Source organism: Apodemus sylvaticus, chromosome 5 (genome assembly GCF_947179515.1).
Source record: "Apodemus sylvaticus chromosome 5, mApoSyl1.1, whole genome shotgun sequence".
Classification (NCBI taxonomy): domain Eukaryota; kingdom Metazoa; phylum Chordata; class Mammalia; order Rodentia; family Muridae; genus Apodemus; species Apodemus sylvaticus.
Window position 1 is genome coordinate 122862613 of NC_067476.1, and position 16150 is coordinate 122878762.

Consider the following 16150-nt stretch of genomic DNA (forward strand, 5'->3'; position numbering starts at 1 on the left):
TGCTAGGTCTCTCTGGCTTCCCGTAGCCAAAATGGCGGTGGTACGCAAACGGCCCCGATAAACAACCTCCTGGCTGGGTCGGCACACAGATGGCCCACCGAGCAGTCCTGGGCCTGGGGGCAGTCCAGGGCCTGACCGTCTGAGACCCCTGCTATGTCCGCCTCGGGCTATGCCTGTTAGCTGGTTTGGTTTTGCCTGCTTGGTCTCTCTGGCTTCCCGTAGGCAAAATGGCGGCGGTGCGCGCCAGCCCAGGCAAACAAGCTCCTGGCTGGGTTGGCACACAGATGGCCCGCCGAGCAGCCCAGGACCTGGGGGCAGTCCGGGGCCTGACCGTCTGAGACCCCTGCTATGTCCGCCTCGAGCTATGCCTGTTAGCCGGTTTGGTTTTGCCTGCTAGGTCTCCCTGGCTTCCCTTAGGCAAAATGGTGGTGGTGCGCGCGCCAGCCCGGGAGGAAAAAAACCTCCTGGCCGGGTTTGCACCCCGGTGGACCTCCGATCAGCCCAGGGCCTGGGTGCAGGCCAACGCCCGTCGGGCTTAGACCCCCGCGATGTTGGTCTCGGGTTATATTTGCGTACCTCAGTCTGATTTCTCTGGCGACCGAGAACCAATATGGAGCCCTGGTAACTGACTGGCGGGAGGCAGAGTTCTGATGTGGCTTCTGTGTGGTGAAAGGCACCGTAAATCCGCCGCTGCTTGCAGCCTGGCTGGCCAGCGATGGCCAGTGGTCGTGGGCGCCGGGTCTGCCTGGACCCTGTCCGCTTGGTTCTACTGCTGATGGCCCTTCCTCTGGACCAGCCGCTGCTGCTGCTGCTGCTGCTGCTGCTGCTGCTGCTGCTGCTGCTGCTGCTGCTGCTGCTGCTGCTCTCTGTCTCTCTTTCTTTCTTCTTTCTCTTTTCCCTCCTTCTCTTCTCCTCCTTCTATTCTTCTAAATAAATAAAATCCTGAAATTCTTTTCCACCTTGGTTGTGAAACTTTAGTGGCTCTGCTTGGTTTAATGGCGTCTTATACTCTCCCAGAAGCCTTGGGCTGGAGGAAACTGTAATGGTAACTTCAGAGTTTTGGTTTCTTTACAAGACACAGACATTTCTTCAGATTGTCCACAGTGGCTGACTATGATTTGCCTCATGCTCTATCAGGGATGTGATTTTGCCAGCTGCAGACAGTTTCTGCAATTGTGTGATGTGTGAAATTCTGGGGACTTTTGAGAGGATATATAAATGCTAGAACCCCAAGAGGTGGGGTGGGTTGCTATTGGTTGCCGTTTGCTATGTAGTCATGCTCAAAGAAGAAACCAGAAGAAATTAAGATATCCTTGATAGTGAGACCAAACTTGCCCCAAGGAACTTAACTAACCCCCACTCAGCGAGCGGGAAGCTATGTGATGACGGCATCGTCCTGTTAGGGCCCCTGGCTTTACTCAAGGAGCTCTTTCCTTTCCCTCTGTCCTTTTTCTCTCTTATCTAGTGTTAGCGGGCTGAAAGGAGAGAAGAAAGAGGGTGGAGAAGGGTGGAAGGAAGAAAGGAAATCCTCCAACATAGCAAAAAACAGCAACAGGAAACCTGTTATTATGTCTAATAAATAAAATAAGAAGAACTACAGAATAAAATCATGAATTTGTTAAGACAGGCAGGGAAAAGTGAGTCACAAGAGAATTAAAATGCTAAATTACTGAAACCTTAAAATTTTCAGAAAATCAGGAAAGACAAAGAAAACTGAAAATTAAGCATTAATTTCTTGACACAATGGTAACAAATGAACAGGTTGGTTTGTCAGTCGTGTTTTAATTAATAGAAGGCTGGAAAGACATAACAAGTTTCAAGCAACTCTAAAGGAAAAGAAAATGCTGATAATGAGGAAAAACAAAGCAAAAGCAAGTAACTGGAAGAAAACACATAAGCAAGGCAACTTGTAAGCAAATTAATGTTCTTGTCCATAACAGAGGAAAGAGATCCACAGGCTGCATACTATGAAAAACCCAATCATTGACGGAATAAATATGGAAATGCAGGATGGAACATATGTAATAGGATGGTACATATGTGATAGGTCAGTACACATGTGATAGGATGGTACATATGTAATAGGACAGCACATATGTAATAGGACAGTATATATGTAATAGGATGGTACATATGTGATAGTATGGTACATTTGTAATAGGACAGTACATAGTAATTGGACAGTACATGAATAATAGGATGGGACATATGCAATAGAATGGTACATATGTATTAGGACAGTACATATGTAATTGGACAGTACATATGTAATAGGACAGCACATATGTTATAGGACAGTATATATGTAATAGGATGGAACATATGTAATAGAATCGTACATATGCAATTGGACAGTATAGAAGTAAGAGAGATGGCTTTAGGAAATGAAGAGTCTTTAAAAGCCAACACAGGGCAGATAGAGACTTAAGCTCATCTTATGTCTTCCACATGAGATGTAGCTCTCTTGTGTAGTTTTCCTCTGTCTTCTAACAAGGACAAAACTAACAGGCTAAAACAAACTTTTTTAAATTACATTTTGTTGTATTTATACGGATTATCTGAAGTCAGAAGTGAGGAGAAGATGCTGAAAAAGCATTTGACAAAATTCAGCATCCTTTCATGCTTAAAGTCTTGGAGAGAACAGGAATTCAAGGCCCATACCTAAACATAGTAAAAGCAATATACAGCAAACCGGTAGCCAGCATCAAACTAAATGGAGAGAAACTTGAAGCAATCCCACTGAAATCAGGGACCAGACAAGGCTGCCCCCTTTCTCCTTATCTTTTCAATACTGTACTTGAGGTACTAGCTCGGGCAATTCTACAACATAAGGAGGTCAAAGGGATACAAATTGGAAAGGAAGAAGTCAAACTATCATTATTTGCAGATGACATGATAGTCTACCTAAGTGACCCAAAAAACTCCACTAGAGAGCTCCTACAGCTGATAAACAACTTCAGCAAAGTGGCAGGTTATAAAATCAACTCAAACAAATCAGTGGCCTTCCTATACTCAAAGGATAAGCAGGCTGAGAAAGAAATTAGGGAAATGACCCCCTTCACAATAGCCACAAACACTATAAAGTATCTTGGGGTGACTCTTACCAAACATGTGAAAGATCTGTATGACAAGAAGTTCAAGACTCTGAAGAAGGAAATGGAAGAAGACCTCAAAAAATGGGAAAACCTCCCATGCTCATGGATCGGTAGAATCAATATAGTTAAAATGGCCATTTTGCCAAAAGCAATATACAGATTCAATGCAATACCCATCAAAATCCCAACTCAATTCTTCACAGAGTTAGAAAGAGCAATTATCAAATTCATCTGGAACAACAAAAAACCCAGGATAGCTAAAACTATTCTCAGCAACAAAAGAAAATCTGGGGGAATCAGTATTCCTGACCTCAAGCAATACTACAGAGCAACAGTGTTAAAAACTGCATGGTATTGGTACAGTGACAGGCAGGAGGCTCAATGGAACAGGATTGAAGATCCAGAAATGAACCCACACACCTATGGCCACTTGATCCTCGATAAAGAGGCTGAAAACATCCAATGGAAAAAAGATAGCCTTTTCAACAAATAGTGCTGGTTCAACTGGAGGTCAGCATGCAGAAAAATGCGAATTGATCCATCCTTGTCTCCTTGTACTAAGCTCAAATCCAAATGGATCAAGGACCTCCACATAAAGCCAGACACTCTGAAGCTAATAGAAAAGAAACTGGGAAAGACCCTTGAGGACATCGGTACAGGGAGAAAGTTTCTGAACAGAACACCAATAGCGTATGCTCTAAGAGCAAGAATTGACAAATGGGACCTCATAAAACTACAAAGTTTCTGTAAGGCAAAGGACACCATCAAGAGGACAAATCGGCAACCAACAAATTGGGAAAAGATCTTCACCAATCCTACATCAGATAGAAGGCTAATATCCAATATATATAAAGAACTCAAGAAGTTAGACTCCAGAAAACCGAACAACCCTATTAAAAAATGGGTTACAGAGTTAAACAAAGAATTCTCACTTGAAGAACTTCGGATGGCGGAGAAGCATCTTAAAAAATGCTCAATTTCATTAGTCATTAGGGAAATGCAAATCAAAACAACCCTAAGATTTCATCTTACACCAGTCAGAATGGCTAAGATTAAAAATTCAGGAGACAGCAGGTGTTGGAGAGGGTGTGGAGAAAGAGGAACACTCCTCCACTGCTGGTGGGGTTGCAAATTGGTACAACCACTCTGGAAATCAGTCTGGCGGTTCCTCCGAAAACTGGGCACCTCACTTCCAGAAGATCCTGCTATACCACTTCTAGGCATATACCCAGAGGATTCCCCACCATGTAATAAGGATACATGCTCTACTATGTTCATAGCAGCCCTATTTATAATTGCCAGATGCTGGAAAGAACCCAGGTATCCCTCAACAGAAGAGTGGATGCAAAAAATGTGGTATATCTACACAATGGAGTACTATTCAGCCATTAGAAACAATGAATTCATGAAATTCTTAGGCAAATGGATGGAGCTAGAGAACATCATACTAAGTGAGGTAACCCAGACTCAAAAGGTGAATCATGGTATGCACTCACTAATAAGTGGTTATTAACCTAGAAAACTGGAATACCCAAAACATAATCCACACATCAAATGAGGTACAAGAAGAAAGGAGGAGTGTCCCCTGGTTCTGGAAAGACTCAATGAAACAGTATTCGGCAAAACCAGAACGGGGAAGTGGGAAGGGGTGGGTGGGAGGGCAGGGGAAGAGAAGGGGGCTTACGGGACTTTCGGGGAGTGGGGGTCTAGAAAAGGGGAAATCATTTGAAATGTAAATAAATTATATCGAATTAAAAAAAAAGGAAAACAAAATAAAATAAAAGGAGTCCTGAAATCAAAGCAAATATTAAGAAAAAAAAAAAGAAGTGAGGAGAAAACCTCAATTCAGGATTAGAATAAAAGGCACAGCACACTATTTAACACAAAGCAAATATATGGGCATAAAAAAATCTTATTATCATGCAAAATAAATCAACACGTACTTCCTCAGATATCTACACATTCTGGGGATACAGGAAGCCCTCAGTCAATCCTAACACATGCAGCCCAAACAGAAGGAAATGTGCTTGCTTTCTGTATGTCTAGCAAAAGAGCAAAGGAAGACTGCTGGGCGGCTGCATGTGGGCAGCCTTCCCACCCCTGGTCTAGCAAGGTCAGGCTACGACTCTGACCCAGAGAGACTAGGCCACCCTCGCCCAAATGGGAATCTGCATGTTACTCCCCAGGGGCAGGGCAGCACTGTAAGAATGAAAGCTATGGGAGAATACTTACTACACATGTGCATGAGCGAATACATGAGGCACCCACACACATGTCTTTTGCATATTGTGAGATATTGTGGGTGCAGCTTTCTTTACTAAACTAGGTAGAGGACACTACACGGATACACGACCTTTGGTTCTGAGCTTTCCAGGCGGCTCTCTCCTCCTCCTTTCCCTTCCTCCCTCACTGTGTGTGTAAAAATTCTACATGTTTATCTCACTAAGCAGCATCTCTGCTTAAACAGAAGCACAGTGATGAACGTGTGATAAATCTTCACTATCCATTTTATTAACCACACACTAAACACTTTAAATAATGATATTAAAACTTAAAAACCTTTGGTTCTGAGTTTTTCCACCATTTGAAAATTAAAAAAGATTAATGGGAAGAGTATACTTGAAAACTCTCTGAGAAATATGAAGTGCTTTATAATAACCATGTACTATTAGTACAATATGTGAATAAATAAATTTGTCATGTTTTTCCCTGGCTAGCAATACAGAGAACAATACTTTCTCAAGATGCTGGGCTCACCACAACTCACAGTCAGCTACACGATCACTACTGTACTATGCCCCAGTGTTCACAGTTGTGAAGCTAGAGCAGCTGCTAGCTTAGGTCTCCATAGTGCACTGTCAAGTAACGATATTTTCAAATACGGACGGCTGTCATGGAAACAGCTATATTAAAGAAACTTTGTATAAAAAGATTAAGAGAAAGCAGATATTCAATATACCCTTCCTCCATTCACATGAGGAAACATTTCTTTTTTATAACTTATTTTAGGATATTAAAAGAATACATACTATATGTGGAATATTTTTAGTGGTATTCACAGAGAGTAACTATTAAATAAGGTACAAATAGCCATGATTTTTTTTATTTGATATATTCTTTATTTACATTTCAAGTGATTTCCCCTTTCCTGGATCCCCCCCCCCCCCCGAAATTCCCATAAGCCCTCTTCCCTCCCCCTGTTCCCTAATCCATCTCTTTCCACTTCCCTGTCCTGGTATTCCCCTACACTGCTGCACTGAGCCTTTCCAGGATCAGGGGCCACTCCTGAGGAAACATTTTTAATACACTTAGTAACAACAGAAAATTAGGCCTTCTGTAATTTAAACAAGTTGGAACTTACTTTTTCCCTCAAAGACAGACTCTGGTGCTAAGAAGCTTTTACACATGCAATAGCTGGTACAGAGTCAAGTCCGTTATTACTGTGTCTGGCCTATCTAGTCCACCATGACTCTCCCTCTTGCTGTAATTCCAGAAATCACATTCGTTTTCAAACCTGAAGATTGTGGAATGGGTGAATGGTTTTTTACCTTTTGGTGTGAAAAACAAATGTTTCTCCATGTTTCTACATTTATTTGAGTTCTTATTAAATTGTCATTTTTACAAATAGAACATATGTCTGAACATTACAATTTTATTCTTTCTATAAATTTAAGTCATTGTTTGCTTAATGTTATAACCCTAATTAATTTCTCAAAATCTATAAAACACTTCTATAACTTCAGTTTTACTAGATGGTACATAGTTTCATTTCAATTTAAAGCCCCAAAGATTAGCTTTTCTCCAAAGTCAATATGAGCCAATCAACTACCCCGTCCTCTTTCCCCTCCTATCTCCCCCACTCCCTGTGTGTGTAAAAATTCTACATGTTTATTTCCCTGAGTAGCATCTCTGCTTAAATAGAAGCACAGTGATGAACGTGTCACTATCCATTTCATTAACCACACACTGAGCACTTTAAATAATGATATTAAAACTGAAAAACACATATAAACTTAATTCTAATTAATTAGTAGAGACATAAAGCTAGTGCCTGCTAAATGGAAAAACACACCTCCAAGTAGACTGTTAGATTACAGTAGAAGAAAAAATTGGCATTAGTTTTAACATATTTGAAGGCATGGACTTTCAAAAAACAGGTGTGTCTCCATGGAAGGACACATGCTTAGCATGAATGCTGCCATGTGTTCAATTCCCAACCCTAACAAAAAGGTCGCTGTGGTAGCTTGAGTAAGAGTGGGCCCATTGGCTCATATATTTGAATGCTTAGAAAGATTGTTAAAGCAGGTGTGGTCTTGTTGGAGGAAGCGTGTCATTGGTGGTGGGCTTTGAGGTTTCAAAAACCGAAGCCAGGCACAGTGTCTTTCTCTCTCCCTTCTGCACGCAGACAAAGATGTAGAACAATCATCTGCTTCCCCAGCACCATGTCTGCCTGTGTGCCCACATGCTACCCCGCCATGGTGATAATGAACTAACTGTAAGACGCTCCAATAAAATGCTTTCTGATTTGTTTGTTTTTTTGTTTGTTTTATCTGAAAAGATTTTTAAAAATTCTGTACACTGGGTTTTTGGTTTTTTTTTAAATATTTTCTTTATTCATATTTCAAATGTTATCCCCCTTTTTTTTCTCGTTTCCCCCCCCCCTCCCAGAAGTGGGGTGGGTGGAGGGACGCCCTTAAAAATACTTTCTGTTTTAAGAGGTAATGAGTAGTGGTAATATCTGTCTACAGCAGCAGAACAATCACCAAAACAGTTGCATAGAAATAAATACAAATCCAAATAAAAGTAAGGAAAGTTAGTAAGACTGGTGTATTCTAACAACTGGTGAAAACCAGACCATGAATCTGAAAGAGAGCAGGGATATATGGAAAGTCTAGAAGGAGGATGCAGAAGAGAGAAATGCTGCAATTATATTGTAAATCTCAAAAGTGAAAATAAGATTGGTATATCATGTCAATAGCAATGTCTTATTGTAATATTAGAGCTTTATAACAGGTTATCATTGGAGAAAATTAAGGAATAAATAAACAGGTTCCTATATTGTATTCAGTGGCAACTGAATGTATAAATTGTATTGGATTGTAAGTCAAACATTTTTAAAACATATTTTTAAAAGTCAAATATTCAAACAAGCAATGAATTAAAAAGGGCTAAGAAGAGACTTAGCCCTGACTAGGCAGAGGGAAAGAGGAGTGGGACAGTTAGGAACCAGCTCTCTGAGGAAATGAAGTACGATCTGACCTCCCAGTGGTAAAAAGCAGTATAAAGGGATAAAGAGAAGTAAGAACAGGAGGACTAAATGGGTTAGAGAATGGGATGGCAGAGAAAAGGGAAGAGCATGGTGAGGCATAACTATCACTAAAGGTCTTTTGAAAAGCTGCATGGAAATCAACTACTGTATAAAATACTGTAGTATTTTAAAATAATAAATATATAATAAAATAATAAAATATATAAAAGGAATGTATATGGAGCTACCACATAATGGGGAGCATAGGCAAAACAAAACATCATATGCTACCAAATAAAATCATTTGTGCTAGGAATGGGTTACCACTTTTTCAGCTGTTGGCCACTGGAGTCCCATAGACCCCTGTAAACATTACAGGCTATGCCGATGCTATTGCTTACCCTTCATGACTTGATGGTAAGAGCCTATCACTAAACATCATGTACTTATATCATAGAACATAAAGAAATCTAGCTGGTTCTCAAGTGTAAGCTTTAAGCCTACTGACTAATATTCACAGTGCTAAGTTGGTATTTATCCACCACAGGAGAAGAGTTATCATTAACTACACTGAGCCACAAACCATATGAGCTACAATCCAATCATCATGTACAATATGCCCAGTGGTAGAATAGTAGCACAGAAGTCAGGAGTAACCAGGCACTTTTCAATTTGATTTAAGCCCTACTCCATGAGTCGGGCCCATACCTGATGCTGTTAAGGAGACCAAACAATGAGGCCAAGTCATTGGCTGTCAAGGAACATCTACCATCTGCTAAGTGAACATAGCAATGAAACAACTCCTGGGAAATCCTACTCTATACCACCAAAACTGTGCCTTGTTCAACCCTCAATAAGGAAGCTTCTTGCAGTACACAATAATTAATAGAGAAACCCACAACTGAACAACATGCAGAGACTTTGAAATGTTTGTCCCTGCGTGAGATGTCTTTATCAAACCCCTACCCACAAGGCTCAGGAATTTATACAAAAAAATAGGCAGAGGGTTGAAGAGCCAGGGGTGGCGACTTCAAGGAAACAGCATTTTCCAGATACAACAGGACAGATGCAAATATGAACTCACAGAAACTGTGACCACATGCATAACACCTACACAAGCTCAAGCAAGACAAAACCCCCGGCATGGCAGGGGAGAAATGGGCATTAAATCCTACCCAGAGACAAGAAGTTATTCAAAATTGAAAGGTTCTAGGAGTTTTCTTCAATGGCACGACACTCTGTATATTAATCACTATGGGTGGGCAGACTCCACTCATATTGAGGAGCAGTTGGCTAACATAAATTGGACTCCATAGGGAAATGGAGAAACACTCGTGAGAGGAGAAACATCACATCAAAATACAAAACCAAGAACAAATAAAACTATTCATCTTAAAAGAGTCAAAACTTGAGCAATTATTTTTAGTTATAATTACCTGCTGTATTTTAAATGATCAATATTACTGAAAGAGTGTAAAGAGGGCAGTCTGGCACCTAAAGAATATGAAAGCTTCCACTATGTCCTAACAGACAGCGAAAAGCTGAATGTCTGAGTCATCCTTCACGTTTCCGGCTTAAAATACACACCAAAAGCAAACAAAGGGGCTGGCTGGTGGTGGCACATGTCTTTAATCCCAGCTGAGGCAGAGGCAGGTGGATCTCTATGAGTTTGAGGCCGGCTTGTCTACAGTGTGAGTTCCAGGACAGACAAGGCTGTTACAGAGGCGTATTAAAGAACAGGTTTATTTTACAGAACAGTACTAGGGCCCCGCGGTAAGAAAGAGTAGCAGGAGTTTGAGACAGGGCTGCAGTGTAGACCCAGGTATTGAGCAGACATGAATGTTTATGGCCAGCTCACTTTCTCCCTTTTCTTCAGTCAGTTCAGGACTCTGGATCATGGAATGATGACACCCACAGTTAAAGTGTAACTCCACACATCAATTAACCTAACGTAGACAATATCCCAAAGGCATGAGCAGAAACTTATCTCCTAAGTAATTACAGATTCTTCCAGGTGGACAATCAGTATGATCAATCACACTGAACAAAATGAAAACATAAAAACCAATCCTTGATCCATGAGAGAAATGAGGTGATAGAATTGCTTACCCTAAATAGAGCAGAAGCCACCTGTGGAACCAATGCCAAAGTAAGAAAAACTTGAGCTAATATCCTCTGGGAATATGCCCAGGAGTGGTATAGCAGGGTCCTCTGGAAGTGACAAGCCCAGTTTTCTGAGGAACCGCCAGACTGATTTGCAGAGTGGTTGTACCAATTTGCAACCCCACCAGAAGTGGAGGAGTGTTCCTCTTTCTCCACATCCTTGCCAGTACCTGTTTTTTTTTTTTAAATTTGATCACGTTCATTCAACTTAGTAATACTCTTATACCTACCATATTATATCTATATAATATTTTCCATGATAGTCTTGAATTTTAACATGTTTTCTACATTTTTCTAGAATTTCATCAGAAATATTTTCCATGTAAATCTTCAATTCTATCATAAAATGTTTCTACTTCCTTTTTCAATTAATTTAGCAATGTTTTTTACGTCTACCTCTTTATTCTTCAATTTTCCATGAAAATTATCAATTTTAACATGTTTTTCTATAGATCTCTTCTTTTTTATCAGAAATATTTTCCATGTAAATCTTCAATTTTATCATAAAATGTTTTTACTTCCTTTTTCAATAAAGAACATGCTTTTCAAAAAAAAGGGGGGGGGAGATGCAGAGACAAAAAAATGGAGCAGAGACTGAAGGAAGGGCCAACCAGAGACCACTCCACCTAGGTATGCATCCATATGCAGACACCAAACCAGACATTATTGCTGATGCCAAGAAGTACTTGCTGACAGGAGCCTGGTATAGCTGTCCCGAGAGGCTCTGCCAGCCCCTGACCAATGCAGATGCAGATACTCACAGCCAACCATTGGACTGGACCTGGGGACCCCAATGGAGGTGTTAAGGGAAGGAATGAAGGAGCTGAAGGGGACTGCAACCCCACAGGAAGAACAACAATAGCAATTAACCTGGCCACCCAGAGCTCCCAGGAACTAAACTACCAACCAAAGAGTACACATGAGGCACCCAGGGCTCCAGACACACATGTAGCAGAGGATGGTCTTTTCTGGCATCAATGGGAGGGGAAACCCTTGATCCTATGGAGGCTTGATATTGCAGTGTAAGGGAATGTTAGAGTGGTGAGGTGGGAATAGGGAGCTGAGTGGGGGAGCACCCTTACAGAGGCAAAGGGGGGAGGGGCTGGGTTTGGACTTTCAGAGGGAAACCTGGAAGGGGGACAACATTTCAAATGTAAATAAATAAAATAACCAATAAAAAAAGTCATGGCCATGAAGCAACAGTCTTACACAGCAGGCAGGCGTCTGCTACTGAGCTGCAGCCACACCTTTTTGGTTTTTATTTTGAGACAAGATCTCACGATTGTGATCAAGCTGCCCTTTAGCTAATGAGCACTGTGCCTCAGCCTCCCAAGGAGCAAGAGTGACAGGCCTGTCCTACCAGACTTCACAAGATAATCTGATTTTTAAACAAGTAATATATCTAAGATAAATCTCAAAATTAAAACATACATACAGTCAACTAGTTTGCAAAAATATGATCAATAACTGTCAGGCAAATCTAACTCTAAAAAAAAAAAACACAGAAGAATAAGGTATCTACTAGCTTCAATAAAAACATTCTGTTCTTCAATAGGCCTCACCCCTGGAGGCCTATTGTAATACATTACATGAAATTAATAGATATCCAGTAAGGAAATGAATTCATTACAGAATCATGAATTAACTCAGCTATTATTTCTGTCATATAAACATATAAGGAGTGTCAAGATATTTTAAGTTGCCAGGTATGGTGGTACACTATAATCTAGTGCTTGAGGGGCTAAAAAGGGGACTAGAAGTTCAAGGTTAGCCATGGCTATGAATCCAAGCTGGGGGAAGGGGAAGGAAGACCATTAAGTGAATGTTTAAATTATACTATTGTGTCTACATACTTATTTTAAATGCTGCTAACAGACAGGAGACTATGAAGACAAACGTATTAGCAATGATTTTTTTTTTCTGACAAAAAGAATAAGCTTCAGGTGAGCAAAATGGAGTTTCTAACTTTATTATTACATAAACTTTTCTGTTGATGATATAATGATAATCTTTAAATTGGTTTTACAATTTTTGTAAAAATTACATAAAAAGCAAAAATGGAAGAAGTTCGTATTTGCACAAGATGAAAAAAGTAATCATTAATTTATTTCAATCACTGCCTGAAAACATTTCAACCATACCACTCAAAACAGGAACCTGCTATCACTACTCAAAATTTTAATATAGATTTTTAATTGGTATATTATTTGACATATAACTGTATCTTTGCAAGTAATTTAGATGAACCTATGAGCAAGGATCGAGCAAATTTTGGAACGTGAAGGAGTTTGGGGGACCCTGAAGCTATACCTCCTCATTCTACAAGGAAGGAAAAAAACAAAAGGACCTGTCTTTTAGACAGGCAATCACAGCACCAGTTCACTAAACAAACTCGACCTCCTTGTCTTCTTACTCTAGGCTTCCACTGAATCTAACTGATTTCATCCCAAGTACGTTGTAATGATCACATGTGCTTCCTGACTGTTTTTATTTCCTAATCCCATGTCCAAATCATCTGATTAAAAAGAATTGCAAATTTATAGACTGATTCCAGTAGAGAACTAAGAGAATTTAGCATGGCCAAGGAACTTTTAAATTTCCTCTTACCTAATGTTCTTGATCTTAAAAAAGAGAAAACCACTTAAGTAACTTGCTACACCCAATCGATGAGACACAAAACTAAAGAGGACCAGCTGTCCTGAGTCTTAGGACTTCTTCTATTTTTACACAAAATTACAGAACAAATCAATAATCACTGGCTAACAAGATGACTCTGGGGGCAAATTCCTCAATTCTTCTAACTCTTAATTATTAAATAAGTGAAGTCGTTACCTGAGCTCTATAAAATACCCTACTCCTTTCTAGGTCAAGACATTTCAAGATGGGGCTCAATAAGCAGTCAATAGTAGGTCTCCAGAAGTAAAACTGCCCAATGTCATTAGCAATTTTTGAATTAAACAAAACAAGAGCAAAGAGTCAGAAAAAAAGTTACTTTTAGGGAGTCCCTAGACCCAAATTTGGAGGAGAACTAACAGTGAGTGACTCTGTGGCTTTAGATTCAGTGGGGTCCTTCCGGGTCATTCACAATGGCTATGAAGTTTCCATGTGCTTTAATTATATACCTGTCAAAGGATTTCTAAGAAGTTAACTTCCATGAATAGCTTCTTCTAATTCTTTCTATTCCTTCTCATTGATGTACACATATACCATTTGTATACAATAACAACAAATCATAAAAATCATATATTATTAAGCGAAAATTCACCTTTCTTTAAAAACAGCATTCACCACTATTAATGAAAGAAAAAGATCTGAGTCTGACTGATGGATGAAAGAACTTAAGTAAAATTCAACTAATCTTTTCTGAACATTCATGATTGGTAGACCTCAAGTCCTATTCACAATTTATTCCTCAGTTTATATGTTGATTATCAAGTAGCAGTTACACACACACACACACACACACACACACACACACACAGTGGACAGAGCGAGATTAGAAGAAATGAATACAACCATTCCATTGATTTAGGAGATCTTGGAGGATCTTTTCTAGGCCTTTATAATCTCAGCGTAAGGAATGTAAGAAAGTAGGCTAAAAAGATGGCTCTGTGGTCAAGAACACTAGCTGCTTTTCCAGAAGACCTGGGTTCAACTTCCAGAACCCACATGATGGCTTACAAACATTTGCAACTCAAGTTCCAAAGCATCCAGGGCATTTTCCTGTCATCCATCCTTGCACATCCTTGTATGTACAAGAGGCACATACAAGGTGCATGAACATGTACGCAGGCAATACACCCATCAGAAGAATGTAAGAAAGCACCTGTTCAAAATCCTTTCCTGGTGAAGTAAATTTTTCCTTTGTCATTCAGTCTATTTTCTAATCTAATAAATACTATTTTTTCTGAGCATATTCTGTTATTGTTTCTCTGAGTGGCTGAAAATCTATTTTCTAACAGAGCATACTATTTTTAATAGTTCAAGATGACAATTTACTATACTGAGGAGGCCATTCCAGTTTTAAGACTCCTCCATTTTCCCATGAGTAAATCCACCTGAATTTGGTTCTATCCTCTGAGCTTCTGTGTGGGCTTTTGCAAATTCTATACTGTGACAACTTCAGATGGCACAGTACTTGGGGTAAGTAAAGGCTAAATTATTAAAAAGGCAATAGTCTGGAAAAATACTTGTTTAGCCGGGTCCCCGTAAGAATCCATAAATAGGGCTGGGAATTAACATGAGACCTGTGGGAACTAAAGAAGGCTGCTCAGTGGCAAGGGTTTCCTGCTCCTTTTCCCCAGTTGACAAATAAAGGCCTCCCAGAAAGGCTGAAAGGAAATGTGTACCTGGGAAGGTGAGCTGTGCAACATTTGAGTGTCTGTGGTCAGTGGTTGCTGTATGGGTTAAGGAAGCTATCAGCTACAGCTACCACAAGGAATTCAATGGTGACACAGGCTAACTGCCCAAAGGCAGGTGGAGGGCAAATCACTTCTCAGCAGAAGCCCAGAGTGAGGGAAATGTATTGCAGAACAAGAGTGTTCCTCCCCAACAACACAGACGCTTCCTGAAAGCCAGGTGCCACCAGAGAAGGAAGAGTGCAAAGTAATAAGTATGTATATGAATACAAAAAGACAATGAGCTTATGTGGTGCTTATGTAACTAGCACAAAGGTGAGCCAACCATTAAAATTAGGGAAGATAAACAGCTGCAATATGGGCCCTTCTTAATAACCGCCTTCACAGACTGGGGGAAGAGAGATGGGGTTGGATGTGTGGGTCCAAGGCTACCTAATGGAGTCTGCCTCAGCTGCAGGTCCAGAAAGTATACATTTAGAACCATGCAGCCAGGTCCAGTTAAAATTCTTTTACAGCCAACTCAAATGGAAACTAGAGCTCAACAGACTGAACACAACTGTCACCCATGGTTCTCTCAACAAGTTCCTGTATCCCAGAGTATCATCTGCCAAGCAAGATAAGTAGGGCTGGGAATTAACGTGATATATTCCTTCTATATATATCCTCCTCTGCAGCCTACATGCTCTGAAAACCTCACCCTCACTGACGCAAGGCACATAAGTCACCCAGCATCTGCTGCCCTTCCTGAACTCTGGAGCATGACCCATTGCATTTGATTCCAGATCAATCCTATCTTGACCCAACCAGCAAAGTTCAGCTCTCTGATGGCCAAACAATACCTTCTCAAATAGGATTTTAAATCCCAAGTATGTCCTTCTGGAGAAACATTCATCCCCAGGTTACATGTCTTGGTGTTTTTATTGCTGTGATAAAACTCTGTGATCCAACTTGGGGAGAAAGGGGTTTACGCAGTGTACAACTCTCCAGTCATGCTCCATCTCTAAGAAAGATCAGGGCAGAAACTCCAGGAAGTTGGACGCAAGAACTAAAGCAGAGGCAATGGAGGAACACCACTTATTGGCTTGCTAAGCCTGCTTTCTTATATAACTCAGGACCATCTGCGCAAAGGTAGCAACATCCACAATAGGGTAGGCTTTTCTACAAAATCAATCGAATTTGCATTTAAAATATGCTATATAGCACATTGTGCCTTGAATTTCACTGTCAGAATTTTGTTCAAGTCCTTGGCATTTTAATACTAGATAAAGTCTCAGAATCTAGACCCT

General features: G+C 40.3%; 1 protein-coding gene across 4 annotated transcripts in view; it reads right to left on the reverse strand.

The window, feature by feature from the left end:
• Window positions 1–16150, reverse strand: part of Tasp1 (taspase 1) — a 234468-nt gene that overhangs the window by 70331 nt on the left and 147987 nt on the right. The gene's annotated exons all lie outside the window — the stretch shown is intronic.